This window comes from Dermochelys coriacea, chromosome 5, assembly GCF_009764565.3.
Source record: "Dermochelys coriacea isolate rDerCor1 chromosome 5, rDerCor1.pri.v4, whole genome shotgun sequence".
Lineage (NCBI taxonomy): Eukaryota > Metazoa > Chordata > Testudines > Dermochelyidae > Dermochelys > Dermochelys coriacea.
This window is the reverse complement of record NC_050072.1, coordinates 123,726,451-123,743,148: the sequence shown is the minus strand read 5'-3', so window position 1 is coordinate 123,743,148 and position 16,698 is coordinate 123,726,451. Positions and strand designations below refer to the sequence as shown.

General features: G+C 43.5%; 1 protein-coding gene across 3 annotated transcripts in view; it reads right to left on the bottom strand.

The window, feature by feature from the left end:
• Positions 1-8,262, bottom strand: part of PLPPR1 (phospholipid phosphatase related 1) — a 194,627-nt gene extending 186,365 nt beyond the window's left edge. The window contains exon 1 of one of the 3 annotated variants that reach the window (XM_038403876.2): positions 8,141-8,262. The gene's annotated coding sequence lies outside the window, so the exon portion shown is untranslated. Of the gene's footprint in view, positions 1-7,756; positions 7,991-8,140 lie in introns of those variants that run through there. The other 2 variants (XM_038403875.1, XM_043514958.1) reach the window with 2 other exon arrangements.
• Between the last annotated feature and the right edge of the window lie 8,436 nt (positions 8,263-16,698).

Here is a 16,698-nt window from a genome sequence, read left to right as displayed (position 1 = left end):
ATACTGTTAGAGACTAGTGTCTTTTGATCCAGAAGCTCAAGTACAGTATGAACAGCAGCAGTAAATAATTCCCCACCCTACCCAGATCTGTCTCAGCCTGGTCCTTGAAGAAGCAGCTCTGAGAATGAAAGGCTGCACAGTTCATAGATTCCAAGGTAAGAAGGGATCATCTAGTCTGACCTCCTACGTAACACAGGGCATTGAACTTCCCCAAAATAATTCCTTTAGAAAAACATCCAATCTTGATTTAAAAATTGACAGTGATCAACTTTATGCAAAACCAGCCCTTGTCCTCTCTGCCATGAAAGGTGCCAACTAATGGCAGGTTTTATGATGCAGATATCTGTCTACTAGCATCTGAAACCATTAATTCATACTGTAAGGGTGACCCAACACCAATTAGGTGTTCACTTGCAGTTCTTGGCAACCTAGTCCTCATTCCAACTGGTGCCCAAGAGTAGAAAGACTCTGTAGCTTATTAAAAATCTTGGTTTGTCTTAGAAATCCCCTGTGGCACATTAGGAAGATGTGCAATTGGCCTCGTTCAAAATGTGCACATATATTTCCTGCTCTGCCTGCAGAATTCTGAGCACTTACATTGAAAAAAAGAAATAGAGCAGGGAGGAATTCATCAATGGTAAAATGCCCAGAAATGCCAACAGATGTGATTCTTATAATGAAGCAAATGGCACCTGTTTTGCTTTGCATTATGGTGATCTTCTTAGAGTGACTGAATTTTTCACACTTTCCTCTATTATGCTGACACTTTTGCTTGATGAAGTTGGCATCATATTTTATGAGTTGGCACAAGTCCAGTTTAACAGGTAGGAATGAGAAGAAGCATGTCAGAGAACCAGCATTACGTTTGATCTATTAGCAACCAGATTCCTGCAGGAGAATATCAGAACAGCTTTTCTAACTGTTTTTGTGCAGATATGCTATTTCTACTCCAGGTCAATTCTGGATTACGTTTAAAAATGGCAACACATCTTGCTCCACTGAATCTGCAGGGAAGAAAAGATGTATTGTGTTATGATGAGTCTCCATCCCGCTACTTCTCCTCTCCTTCCCCATAAACAGCTGTCCATTGGAGTCCCCAGAAATCCTGGCAAACTTTTATAAAACCAAGCCAAGTTTCCTACTGAATACCTTAGCCAGCTTCAAAAGAGAGAGCTATAATTTCCCTTTAGTTTAAACTTTGCAGGACGCCCATGTACAATGAATGTAGAAGAGGGTCTCAACAAGTAGAAAAATCAGTTACTGCACAAAATACAAAATGCAAATAGAAAAGCAATTACTAAACAAATAGAATAAATTATTGTACTTGTAGAAAACAAATGTACTTCATCTTGTTTTCTGTGAATATGTTACAAATGTGGGTGACAGAAGCATGAAGTGGAATGTGATGCAATTTCCATCAGATTTGGGTTTATTTATCTGAACTCAGGGTCGCTGGACCAGAATTCTGACCTTGTTTAGCTCACTGGTGTCTCACAGTGATAATTAAAAAAATAATCCCAAGAAAGAAACACCTTTGAATTGTAATTGCTGTGGTAGGATCTCAGTGACGTTACTGAACATGGCCCCACTTAGACCAGCTGCTCTGGGTGGGCAGAATCCTGAGCCCATGCAGAGTCCCCTTGATTCAGTGGGGCTTCAAGCGGGCATAAACATTTGCTCACATGGAATCGCTTGCAGGAACCATCATGGATGAAATTCATCCCAGCGCAGAGTCTAGCCCAAGGCTTATGCATCACCTAAGCCTCACTCAAAATAGGTTTCAGAGTAGCAGCCGTGTTAGTCTGTATTTGCAAAAAGAAAAGGAGTACTTGAAGCGAGCTTTAGCTCATAAAAGCTTATGCTCAAATAAATTTGTTAGTCTCTAAGGTGCCACAAGTACTCAAAATAGGGTTAGATGGGACTGAAGTGGCACCATGGACCACATGATGAGTCTAATCACCTATGAATTTTTTTAAATGACCAAATTCTTCTAAAGCAAAGATAGTAAACTAGGAGTCAGTGTACTGCACCCCAGGCCACTCGTGTTGTCATTTTATTCTAGGAGTTTGGCAAACTGTATCTTTGCTACCTTAGAGACTAACAAATTTATTAGAGCATAAGCTTTCGTGAGCTACAGCTCACTTCATCGGATGCATTGTGAGCTGTAGCTCACGAAAGCTTACGCTCTAATAAATTTGTTAGTCTCTAAGGTGCCACAAGTACTCCTTTTCTTTTTGCGAATACAGACTAACACGGCTGCTACTATGAAACCTGTATCTTTGCTAGTAATAATAGGTGCCACTAATATTTCTCCTCCACGGGAGATCTTTCTGAGCAATGCCTGCAGGAACTGGCCCTCAGATGTTTTCTTTGCTTGTTACATCATTGCAAAGAGGAAACAAAGATTGAAAGAGATGTCTTAAATTTGAAGGGCTATTCAAACAACTCATTTGAAAGAATGTAGGAAGAACAGCAGTTTAGCCGCCCTGCCTGTTGTAAGTAAAAGTGACATCTAAAAACAAACAGAAACCTTTCTTTTAGGCCAAAGAAATTATGGTTAACTTTTATCAAAAATATAAAAAGACATATAAACCTTGCAGACACCATTCTATTTGTCAGTGCTGGTGTGAATTGCAAGGTTTTGCATTTATTCCATTTCTTGGGCCCCTAGAGAGAGTGCGTTAGATAGCTGATTAGTACATTTGTGCATGAGGGTCTGCCTGGAAGCTACTTCTAGGGCTGACTAGGAGATAGAATAATGATGGAGCACTAAGCTTGTGGGATAACTGATCAAACCTCTGTCTATTACATTTTGTTCTCTCTCCCTTTCCAGCTAATTATATCTTCAATCACTTCTTCTGTATTATTTTTAATGTAATCCGAAAGATCTCAGCTGTACATGACAAATCAGAAACTATAATAAGATGCCCTACATATTGCACTAGCAAAGCTCCATACTTTTAAATATAAATACGCCTATTCGTGTAAGCTCCATTTGGATAAAGAACATTACCTTGTCTCTCGGGGGAAGCACTGGAAGATGGGATAAATACAAGGCATGTATTTGTGAAAAATAAAAGCTACATACACATTTCAGAATATCACAAGAACCTCAGTGTTTCCCCCCCCCCCCATGGATGTGCGTTGCTGCACTTCATTATTACAGATGTCTGGGGAAGCCCCAAGCAAAAGGTTCAATCTTGCATTTTCATGGCAGCATAGGGTGCATTGAAATATGCCTAAATGTAGCCTATATTTTTATGCTGGGTAGGAGGAGACACCAAGAAATGGGCCAATTAAAACAGGGACTGATACCAGTTTACACAGAGGCTGTTTTGCATCACCCTACCCATGGAAAACAGCCTTAGGATACACATTTTAAGGATTCCAAAAGATGAATATTTGTGGGAATGGTACCCAATAACTGATAAGCAACCCAAACAATCCTTCTGAAAAACGCGTGACGGGGGGGCCAAGTCTTTTAAGCCTTACTCACATGAATTAACACCCTACTGGTGTGACTCTAGATCATTCATGGGAATAAGAGTTGCAGGATCAAAACATTTAACTGAAAACTTTTACACACACACACACACACACACACACACACGTATAAAATCTTCAGAACTAGTACAGTTGTAGTTTCAGCAATGTTCTGAAGGCAAGATATTGGAGGGGGACACAGCACATGTTTACAATAAATGCCGTTGCACTCCAGGGCTAATCAAAGACAATGAATATACTGTATAAAACATGTAAATATGCATATGTACAGAATATATAAACAAGTTGTTACACCAGTTTCACATTGAAGCAATAATACGTACAACATTTAAAAAAATGCAAAAAAATCCCCCCAAAATGGATAGTCATAAAAAGATATTGAAGTCAAAGGGAGTTCTGGATATGCAACGAATACAGAACTGAGTGCACAGATATTGTACAGTATTCATACCCAGATTCTACAGTCCTTGCACAGGCAAAACTCCTATTAGAGTCAATGAAAGCTTTGCCTACGTCTAGACTTCAATATTGGGTTTCCAGAACACAGAATGTAGACAGATAGAGAGCCAGGTCCTGCAAGTAACTGAACACCCTGTTTCCATTGAATTCTATGAGACTTGAAGGACCTCATATGATTAGGACACCAAGAGATCAATGAGCCAAATTCTAAAAGGAGCTAAGCATGGGTCTCCCATCAAAGTAAATGGGACAAATCTTGGACTCACTCCTCATTGAATCACATGGGACTTTTACCTGCATAAGGACTGAATAAAAACTGAGCAAGAGGACTTCAAGATTTGACCCAAGAGAAGCTGAACGTCCTCTCACCTTTTAGGAGATGACCACCTTGTTCTCACACTACACAACGCCACTAACTTCATTAGGTTTGCATGACTATAATTGAGAATAGAATTTAATTCTCTTCAGAGTTACTCTTGACATAACCCAGAAGAGGGAAGCTCAAGTGCTTTATAATGTCACCAAAATCTCAGAATTTTTCCTTGTTTTACTGCTGTAATTCTCAAAAAAAAGTACGGTCCTTAGGGGGAAAAAATAAGTATAATCTTGAAGGTATTTCCCTTGAAAAACATTATCTCACAGAAAAAGCAATATGGACTCTCTATCCTCCTCTGCTGGATTTTGAAAGATATTTGCTTCCCTTCCCTTCCCTCTCTCCTATCCCCCAAACTTTCTCTCAGTAGAAAATGAAATCAGAACCGATCTCCAAATTTAATAAACTAAGATTCTATTCCGATGGCAAAGTAAGAAATGCTGACTTTTAAAATGCACATTTTAGAAACCAATTCTAACCATTACTAATGTGCTTCCTGAATACTTCCTGTACATTCATAGGTGAAATACAGCATGACCGTCTGTAAACAAAAATTAACTATATGCAATTGATTAATTTTTGCACACTACTTTAAGAGCCCAATTCTACAGTTTTGTGTAAGAGGACCCTTACATCTCTCAGAGCCCCACTAGGGCCAATAGACTCAATGTGAGGATCCAATCCTGTGGGAACAGTGCAAGATTGGGCCGATAAGAGTGCTATATAATTGCTAAATATTATTATCGTTATTGCTATTTTATTAGTTACACAAGAAAACTCATGAAAACCAGACTTTTGTAACTGAGAAATCTCTAACAAGGGGAATATCTAAACTAAAAAATATTCTACTTGATTCTGTAACAACATCACAGCTTGTTGTTATGGAAATGCTGGAGATTTCACAAAATTCCACATCCAGACTCTTGCTGCCGGATGAAGTAGGAAGGAGGGGGAAAAAGAGCTGTGAGACAAATTTTTTTTTAAAAATTTAAAAAAGTCTTGGATGACTAGCAAAGCTAGCAAAGAAAATTAGGGAATGATACATGAAAAGCTAATAGAGTTATGTTGTGATTAAATGTATTTTCAAAGCTTCCTTCTCTTAGCATGGAAGTTTCTCTTTGACTGATCTCCTGACTCATTTCTAAATATTTCCTAACTGCCACAGACAGAGAAACTGCATCAGACATTTACAGAAGATAGCACACTCCAGCCCCCTTTCTGCGTAGACGGCAGTGCTGGACAGCCTGTCAGGCAGAGCCACGTGCAGTCTGTCTGTCCAATGCAACCATCCCCAAAATCTGCACCGGGACCCCATACTCTGCTGTGTAGGACCAGGGCACAATTATGTCCACCATAAGTATTTCTAATGCACCCATCCAGTGGGACTTGCACACCTTTCCCTAAAATTAGAAGAAAATAAGTTCCCTCAAGGAGGAGAGGTGAAAAAAATCCCATCTGTCCCCACACAGAGTGAAGGTTCTTACAAAAACAACAAGGAGTCCGGTGGCACCTTAAAGACTAACAGATTTATTTAGGCATAAGCTTTCGTGGTAAAAAACCCACTTCTTCAGATGCATGGAGGTTTTTACAATATCCAGGGCCCAGTTCTGCATTCCCTGCACATTTAAGCCAATGAGAGTTTTGGCTACGCAAGAGATGCAGAATCAGGTCCATTGTTGAATGTTGAACATGGGATTTAGGATGGTGGCGGTCTCTGTTTTGACATTTATTTTTGAGAATTTGGGTTATCCATTATATACTGCCTCAATGTGTGGTATGTTTCAACATGTGAAACAGACGTATGTTGCAAGGGAACAACTTGGGAAGAAACAGGTGGGGGAATACAGGAATAGAAACACGGTATCCACTGCTCAGACGCACTTCCCTTCCTCTCTTTGGGTCATTGATGTGAATCCCAAATCCGCCCTTTCTTTTCCTTCCACTACAGGAGCCAGGTAGTTTCTTCCTATCATCAGAAGTATTCCCTTCACATGCTGTCCCATTTAAAAGAGAGACTAGGCCAGAGGCTCAGCAGATGTCAATCGGAATAGTTCCATTCAAGTCAGTGGTGTGACATTGATTCAGACAAGCTGTGGATCTGGCTTTATGCATTGAAACCTTTTCTACGGACAGGGCACTACCATGGTTTCCAAGAAGGAAAACATCTTGGGGGTTCATCTCTACATAGGCAGGTATTTACGTTTTGTAGGAGCCACTCCCTTATCAAAATGTGTTGTCTTCACAGGCATCTTAAAGATATGGAAGATCGCTTTTTCTATTGATACTCACAGAAGTAGAAGGCAAAGATAAGGAAAACAGCAGCCCTGTCCTCAGTCAAGTGGGGAAAGTGTCCCCTGTATATGCCACACTCTCACAAATACCCTTCCATCATAAGAATAAAGATGCAGCCAGCACCAGCTCATTTTGCCTCTTGGGGAGATTCCAAATCCTTTCATCTCCCGGAGTTGATTTCAACATGCCTCGCAATAACTCATCGTTCATGCCCATTAGTGACCCGAGCGTCACCTCAGCTGTTTGTGGTACATGCACAGAAAGAGCAACCATCAAAACAATAACACCCCTTCCCCACCTCCTTGCTCTTCTGTTGAATACAGCACACAGGTCACTTTTTAATCTGCTAGTGAGGCATAGGATGGAGTCCCTGGGGGCTGTGACGGAGCAGCAGGGAGTGGAGTGTCATGTCCCAGCTGCATATGTGAATCCCCTCAGCTCATCAAAATACAGCCCCATGTCTACTTGAGAAAGCAATCCACCCACACAGCTCTTAACAGGGAGAGACAAGGAACCACATGTATCAGGAGCACAGGGCTGCAAACATATATACACAGAGAAACAACAGACCCATAAACACATAAAGAAATACACAAATACACACATGCATCTAGCCTGTCTCACTGCTGGCGTCGCTCCCATTATACACCCCCCCCCCGCCCCACGCGCACACACACGGAGTAACACAAACAGACCCACAACACGCACACAGAGGGAGACACACAAAGAAATATACATGCAAAGGCAACCAAGATACACCCCCCCCCCCCAACAGAGCCACACAGGGAGAACTAGCCATGGCAAATATTTACATGCATGCAGAGCCACACTCCCATATCCACACCCACACCAAGCAACCCCGGTGTCCTTCCACAGCCAGCCCCAGAATCACCCCACACCCCGCGGCCGAGCCCCCTTTGTCCCCACATGAAAGGGAATAAAAAAAAAAATTAAAAGTTTGCGGCTGCCAAAGCAGGTGGGGGCTGCGCCCTGTCAGCTGAGGAATGGCAGGAACCCCCCCCCCCCCATCCTCCTCCCCCAAACCTGCCTCCAGACACCTCCTCCCCCCAGCGGCCCCCTAGCAGCGCGACCCCCCCCCCCCCCTTGCAAAAGGAGCCCCTGACTCACCTCCCCTCGGTCTCTTTCGTGCCGGGGCTGCCCAGCTAGGAGCAGCGGCATCCAGGCAGCCCGCTGCCCGCCGCCCCGCTCCCCAGCCAAGGCATGCTGACCGCGGGGCGCCTGGGGAGAGCCGGCCCGCGGGCCGGGCTGGGGGGGGGCGCTACGGGGGTGATCCCGCCTCCGCCTCCGCCTCCTGCCGCTGCCGCCCCAGGGCCAGGCTCCGCTGTTGGTTGAGCACAAGGACCAGCCGGGCGAGGAGCGCGCAGGCGCAGGGGAGGGGACCCGGGGCTTTCCACCTCCCCAGCCCGGGACCACCCTGGGCGGGGGGGGGGCTGGCTCCCTCCAGCCGCGCCGAGCCCGGCTCCGTGGGCACCCGCCCGCCCCGCCGCTCACCTGCCTCCCGGAGCCGGATCTTCCCTGTGCCTGGCAGGCAGCCCGGGAGAACCGCCAGGGGGCGCCTTGGCGGCGTCTTCCCCCCCTCCACGCTCGCTCGCTCGCTGGGCCCCGCTCGCCCCGTGCAGCCCCCTCTCTCTGCCCTTTTCCTGGGGGGGGGGGCCCGTGCAAGGTCCCTGGCGGGGCTTCATTTGTCATGAGAAGAGGCGCAGAAGGCTCAAGGCAAAAAAAAAAAAATTATTATTATTATTATTATTTTTTTAAACTTTCAGAAGGGGCGCGGCAAGCCGGGAGGTGCCAGGCCCCCAGCCCCGGCAAGCCCCCGGCGCACGCTCAGCCCTGGGGGCCTTGGCTAAATCCCGGCGAGTGCTCGGGCTTGGCCCAACGCGATGCCGATTGTTTCCCCTGGGCGCGGATCAGCTCGATGTTGGCTTTTAAGCAGGGTCACACGCTCGCCCGATTTGTATTGATGTGAACGCTGCCAATTGTGGGGCGGGGGGCATCAAACAATGCGCAATGGTCGGACAGTAACGAGCACCTCACAGCTGAGCTGCAAAAAGGGTTAACTGTGACCATGCGGTGTCATGCATAATGCCAGGTTTCAGAGTAGCAGCCCTGTGGGTCTGTATTCGCAAAAAGAAAAGGAGGACTTGGGGCACCTTAGAGACTAAATGTGTTAGTCTCTAAGGTGCCCCAAGTCCTCCTTTTCTTGATGCAGTGTCAGTGTCACCTGTCCAAAGATACCGAGGCAATAGCCTTAAATCAAGCTCTAAATTCTCAAAAAGAAAAGGAGGACCTGTGGCACCTTAGAGACTAACAAATTTATTAGAGCATAAGCTTTTGTGAGCTCCAGCTCACTTCATCGGATGCATTTGGTGGAAAATACAGTGGGGAAATTGATATACACACACAGAGAACATGAAACATTGGGTTTTATCATACACACTGTAAGGAGAATGATCACTTAAGATGAGCCATCACGGGGGGGGAGGAGGAAAACCTTTCATGGTGACAAGCAAGGTAGGCTATTTCCAACAGTTAACAAGAACATCTGAGTCTCTAAGGTGCCACAAGTCCTCCTTTTCTTGATGCAGTGTCAGTGTCACCTGTCGAAAGATACCGAGGCAATAGCCTTAAATCAAGCTCTAAATTCTCAAAAAGAAAAGGAGGACTTGTGGCACCTTAGAGACTAACAAATTTATTAGAGCATAAGCTTTCGTGAGCTACAGCTCACTTCATCGGATGCATTGTGCTTTGAGCAGGGGGTTGGACTAGATGACCTCCTGAGGTCCCTTCCAACCCTGAAAGTCTATGATTCTTGCTTTGCCTGGCTAGTATCGATGGGGATATTGTTTCCTCAGTTTGTGTATGTACGGTGAAATCGACATTTCCCAGTAAAAATCGAATCCTCCCAAGCTGATCTATAGCACCATATCTGTCATATGCAGTGTTGCAGCTATCCTGGCTCCCCCTCCCAATCAGTGGGGTTTCACAAGTACAAAATACAGCCAGGCAGCAACACTGGGGAGCAAATGGAGCATGGAATTGTCTCCAAATGATCTAGGATTGAAAACTTAATGTTTGCAGCCCTGATCCTGCAAGCAGATCTTGACTTCATGTTGGTTGGAGCCCCCATCACAGTCAATGCCTGCAAGGAATTCAGTGAAGGTTCAGGGCCAATCATTGTAACTTACATACAGATAAAAGGTGCCGTGCACTTGCCTATGCATTATAAAGACTCAGTACAATTAGGGTCACAATCAGTGTTATTGACCATGATATTTCCCAGGGTTTGCTGATTTGGATTTTATTGCAATAAGAGATGTAAAGGCCCCAATCATGCAAGTCCTTCCTAACATGAGTAGCCCTTATTCATACAAATAGTCCCACTGAATGAAGCCCATGGGACAGTTCACCTGAATCAAAGATGGCAAGATCCAGCTGCTGGTGTAACGTTTCTGAATCTTAAATACTTTATAGGGTTATATAATATAATAATGACTTACACAATGTCCCTTGTGTTAAACTAAAATTTGCCTGCAGCCCACACACTCCTGCTATTTTCATCCAAGAGAGGTAATAGAAAATGTTACTGATGCTTTAAAGAAACAAACTTCACATTATTTTCAGCTTCCAGTTTTTGGTATACTCCACCTGCTGGGTCTTTGTCCCAAAGGGAGGAAGGATGGATGGTCCAGTGATTAGGGTGCCGGGTCTTCCAAGTCCTTCAATTCCCTGCTCTGCCACAGACTCCTTGTGTGACCGTGAACAAGTCACTTAGCCTCTTTGTGTCTCAGTTGCCCATCTGTGAAATGGGGATAATAGCACTCCCCCACATGGGTGTGGTTAAGTAAATACATTAAAGATTGTGAGGCATTCACACACTACAGTAATAGGTGCTGTGTGGGTACCTACACAGGTACCTAACTCTTATATTGCACTTTTCCTCAATAGATATCAAAGTGCTTTATAAAGGATGTTGGTATTAGCCCCATTTAACACAAGGGGAAACTGAGGCCCAGAGAGGTGATATGACTTGCCCAAGTTTACCCAGCATGTCAGTGGCAGGGACAGAATCTAACAGAATCCAGGACTCCTGTGTCCCAGTCCACTGCTCCATCCTCAGGGCTCATGAGACCCAGTCCAGTGTTCTGTCCACAAGGCCATATTGCCTCCTACAGTACCTCAGACAGACAGATTTATCTCATTGTCTCAGATTGAGTAAACTGGTTTGGAGAAGAGTCACCCACTTTAAACCAAACCTGAACTTTTGGAGCTTCAGATACATATCTTGTTTCCTATCTTCTCCCCTTTCACAGCTCTCTCATGTGGCCAATTGATTCCCCCAACCCCATCTGGATTACGGGAGAAATAACAGCAGAAAAGCACAACTGCTGTTTCCCCACTCGCAGCAATCAGAAAGTGAAGTGGAAGCAGTGCAGGAAAGCTGGATCTCCTGTTTTTTCCCTGGCGCCTGTGCTCATGCAGATTTCTAACCTGCTTCTAATTTCAGGGAAGCGCAGCAAAGGGCGAGGTTTTGGTTTGTGAGTGTGGGTGGTCGTGTGGCTTGCCTGAACCAGCAGCAGCAACAAGGGCTATGTTTAGCCTAAAGTAGGCCAAGCAGCCCCAGAAGAAGTTTTAATAGGAAGAATATTTTTCAAGGAAAATAAACAAAAATAATCAAGGAAGGTAAAGAAGAGTGATCATTGAGCAGTGCTCCACATTAACAGCTGCTAAACAGGCATTCAGACAACCTATACGCTGTATTTTAGGAAACCTGCCTCTTCCCCCCCAAATAAATAAAAGTCAATCTTTCAAAAAACTAAATGTAGTTTTTGGAACAACTGTATACCACTGACAGGGGGCAACACTCCAAGGCTGGGATTTTAAAGAGAAAAAATATTATTATTTATTACTGTATTATCATCACACGCAGGAGCCCCAGTCACAGAGCAGGACCCCATTGTGCTAGGTGCTGTACAAACACAGAACAAAAAGGTGGTCCCTGCCCCACAGAATTTACAATCTAAGCTTAAACCCTGAAGCAGCAGTGTATCCTCATTCAGCAAGGCTTTTAAGAACATGCCTGACTGTACATATGCACCTATTGAATTCAATAGGACTTAATTACGTGATTAAACACATGCTTCAGTGCTTTGATGAATTAGGGGCCAAGTGAGTTAGGTGCCCAAATCCACTTGAACTTCAATGGGAACTGGGTGCTACCTCCTTTGCACTCCTTTGACAATCCCAGCCCAGATTCAGTAGGGTTTTGTCATTTAGTGGGCCCAATTCTGGTCTCAGTGTGGTGCAAATTGCTAGTGCCACTGTAATTTTTCAGATGGTTATCATCAATTATAAATGAAAGAGTCATTATCTCCAACTATAAGGAGAGTCTCTCAAAATATTCTTTTCTTCTTTCATGTCACCTGGCGGCTCCCTCTTCCGGAATTACCATTTGAAATATTTAGCTCATTACTGAGAGACTTGACACTATAAGTTTTGCTGTGTTATGGAATTATCTACCTCCCACTGTGAGTTGTATGCTGGGACACCCACAGTATTAAAAAAATAGTTGCCATAGTCAGCCAAACCACCAGTTCAGCTAATTTAATATCCTGATTCTAGCAATGTCTAGTACCTCATGTTTAAGAGACAAGTATTAACAACTCTGTAATACATTTAAAATTTAATCTTGTAAGGTCATCCACCCTCTGATTTATGTGTAAGCATGTGAATAATCCCATTGAAATCAATGGACTACTCTCATGCTTAAATTAAGCATGTACTCAAGCTCTTTGCTGGATAAAGGCCAGAATCCTGAGCAACTTGCAGTATTGTGCTCTTAGGAATTTTCACTGTGCTGTACACAATGGGAAAGTTGTAGGATTGGTGGGTTGGGGATTGGTCCTGCTTTGAGCAGGGGGTCGGACTAGATGATCTCCTGAGGTCCCTTCCAACCCTGGTATTCTATGATTCTATGAAAGTGTATTTCCTAATCCCTATTGACAATCAGATTAGATCCTTTGGCGTGAAATTATACTTATTTTAGCATGCAGCCCTACTTTAAAACCCAGCAACTATAAATGACTCAATAACCTTTGCAGCAGTATCAGTATATGTCAAGAGAATAAATATTCCCTACATTTGTTTACCCTTAATTTCATCAAGTGATCTCTTGGGACAAGATAAAAAGAAAGAACCGCTCAATTTCCACAGCTCAATTTTCACTTTATTCTTCATAGTCATAAATACCTCATTCAAGTCCCCTCTAACTTGTTTGTATCCCAGTCATTATGCAGAGTGTTGTACAGTGAAGACACTCCCAAGTTCTAGTGGACTTGAATTTGAAATAGGTCTTTATTATTATGATATATTAGAGGACACACAAGTTATTGGAGTTTTGGGAGGTACATTGTGATATCTACATTTTATAACGTTCTCGCAGAGAATTGTTTCAAAAACACAGGGCAAGGTTTTTGTTAATGGGCCTGTGACCCTAAGAACCTCTTTATGCCAAAGAGTGCATGGTTGTGTAACAATAAATCCCAGGAGGTCTGACAAACTCACTATGCCCAACACACAGAATATTTAGCCAAACTGTGTCTTGTAAGGTATCATCTGAGAAGGGGTGACATTCTGGTCATGAATAGCATGGTGTGATATATGTAGGGGTTGGATATAAAAAGTTCTTTTTCCAGCACACATACATGTTCTTAAAACAGGTTGTGGAAGCAGTTGATAAACAAGCCTGCCTTAGACAGAGGAGTGTGGATTTACCTGTGTTCACAGGTCAACCGACAGGTAGATGAGAAAACAGCACGGCCTGATTACAAGCAAAGGCCAATAAAAGTACATGTTTATCTAAGGTAAACTAGGCAATCAAGAAAGCAAATGGACCAGAAGATGAAGAAGGGGCTTGGGACCAGCCAGCCAAAAAGCAAGCAGCAGGGGAGAGGAACTTTGTCTGGGTTTACTTTTCAAAGAATACATTTCAAAGGTTATCTGAACTATAAAAGAGAAGGGGGGTTCCTTTGTTATCAATCACTTAAAGGACGAAACGGGCCAATGATCTTTGAATCTGTGAAAGGTGGACCCCACAGTCATGCGGGTTGAGGATTCTGAGAACTGATGGTAGTGTGAAATTCCCTGAGACCAGGAGTATAATCTGTTAAATTTTAGACACTAGAATGCATGTTTTATTTTGTTTTACTTGTAACCATTTTCTCTTTCTATTATCTCTGCTTAGTACCACTTAAATCTCTGTTCTTTATTAATAAACTTAATTTTAGCTTTACTATAAAATCAACTCGATCCCTGTTATATTAAGGTGAGGTATGCAATCTCAGCTGAGCCAACAGGCTGGTGTGCATTCTGTCTCTTTTGAGACAGCAGATCTGGTGTTTCTATGGGCACCGAGTGGCAGGGGCTGGATGCTACAGAGGAACACTCTTCCAGGGGATAAGCTTCAATCTCAGTAAAGTCAGTGGGACTTAACCAAGTGCTTCGAGTGTACACATATGCTAAGCACTTTGCTGAATTGGACTCTTAAAGTAGTTTGGCAATAATTTTACTGATGGCATGACTGGCATCAATTACATTTTTTGTCTGTCACATGCCATTCAGGAAAGCCATGGTTAAATGTTGCAGTGGTGCTATGGGATTCATGCTTGGAGGGTTCCTTTGATGTTTTATTGCATCTTCCTATCTTGAAGTGACATTACACATCGCTCATCACTAGCCAGTGCCAGAGTCATACTGATCTCTGTAGTGGCAGGAGATTTGATTTAGGGGAAAACTCGGTGTTTATTTACAAACACGTCAATCTTTCTGTATTCTCACTAGCTGGACTCAGTACCACAGCATTACTAGCAGTTAGAAGCTATATAAAACTATAGATTTGAGGACCCAGTACTGGAAAGTGCTCTGTCCCCTCAGGTTTCAGAGTTGAGAGTGCCTCCTAAGACAGTGAGGAAAAAATAATTTTCCCTAATTTTTGCAAATGTAATGGCAATGTGAAATTTTGCATGAATTCCCAGTAATTGCATGAAATTCTTCCAAATTATACAATTTGTACCGAACACAGAAAATGGCTCTCTCTGCACGTGCAAGGTTGTTTCCAGAAGCTAGATTTCAGCAATGCTGATAAATTATAAAATGCTGCAAGATTATTGACCTACAAATTAAGGCCCTGATCCTACAAAGACTTAAGCAAAGTGAGGTGTTTGCTGCATCAGTCCCCAATCCTGTGAGGATTTGTGAATATGTTTAACTTCTTTGCCTTCTGAGTAATCTCATTGAAATATGTGTGTAAAATTGAGCACATGCATAAGCCTTTGCAGGATCAGGGCCTAACCCAGCAAGTATCTCACTTTGCTTAATTATTAGCAGTAATAATTCATCTTGAGATAACACTTCAGCTAGTTTGGGAGCCCTTTGTACCATGTGCTGTGAATCATATAATAAAATGACAGTCCCTGCCCCAAGGAGTTGAAAGCCTAAAAGACAAGATAGAACAGGTTGGCTTGGAGAGGAAGGAAAATAGGGTATGTTAGCAGAAGCTGACTGTGTGCGCATTTCATAGCCACTCAGTAGCAAGAACAGCACATCACCTACCTAACCTTAATGAGATGGCAGTTTTCTGTTTGAATTACAGCAAAGGTAATTGGTAGGAAAGGAAATCCCTATTTTGCAGATTGGGATCTGAAGCACTGAGAGACTAAGTACCATGCCTGAGGTCACAGGGGAAGTCTGTGGCAGGGCAGGGTTTTGAACACTAGTCTAAGTACTAAGCTAGTGCCTTAGGCTCTAGGCCATCATCCCTTTCTTCGGTTTATCTCAGCCTTGTGTGCAGATGTGGACATACAGCCCATGCTGATTTGCTTTTAACGGATGCCTGGATTCAGCTTCAGTTGAGGTGTTTTTGCCAAGAAGCACATCATTCTGTGCTGCTAAAAATAGAAGTGGGTTAACTGTCAAGATGAATGGAGTTGATTCTTTCACGGTAACACAAAACTCATTTCTTGGGTGGTGAAACATTGTTTCCCTCCGCCCCCAAATCTGAGCAATGTCTGATTTTTCACCAGCCATGTGAACAGTTCTAGTAACAGTCACAAAACATTGAGAACAAACACTTGAAAAGGACAGATGAAATACTTCGCAGTGAAATATTCTAGCAGACAGGGTGGCCCATGCTATTCAAGATACTGTAGTAAGGATCTTTTCAGCCTGCGAGCATCTGAGTGTCTTTTAAATAAGGTTCAACCAAACAAGAAACTAGCAGTTTTTTAAAAAAATCAAGGCTCTAAGGTTATTCAGAGCACAGTGAAAACTGAAAAGTCCTTTCTTTTCAGCCTGTCTCATCAGAGGTAGGGTTAGGCACATACAGCAAAGGAATCTGTATCTGGAGGAGTTCCACAGCAGGTAGAAATATTAGATGTTTATATTTCCTGAACTGCCGGTGTGACAGCTGTCAATGCCATCTTTGCTGACATGCTAGGGGCTAAACCGTGGAGCCTTCAGAGCTAAAAGCATGAGCTGTTACATGGAGCTGACCTAGAACTCCCTAGCAGGGGTGCTAACAAATTCATATCCCCACTTGGATCAGGCACAGAGGGAGACCTGTAACAGACTTTCCATCAGGTTACACAGGCATAAAGAGAAGGCCAGCTGGACAGCAGAAAATTTCCTCACCCTAGTGTGAAATTCACTTATGTGCAAAGGGCTCTCTCTAAGCCTAGGCATCCCTTAAGTCCCATTAAAATCCTCAAAATAAGCCCTATGGCCTTGGTCTGGCCCTCTGCACTGGGGTGAAATTCACCCGCTAGTGAAGTCAAGGGAATGAGATTAGGGAAAAGAGAGATGAAGGCAACCTGGGGAAGGAGGGAGAGGAAAAAGTGACAGACAGCCCACTTGGATGACTTGGAAGGGTACTCTCACAAGAGATTTGTTTGCCTATGTCCAGGAGTGCAAGTAGGGTGGTACCCTCCAGCATGCAGTACCAGCGAGAGATTATTAGCGGGTACAGGGTACTGGAAAGACTTGGAGCTACCCCCACC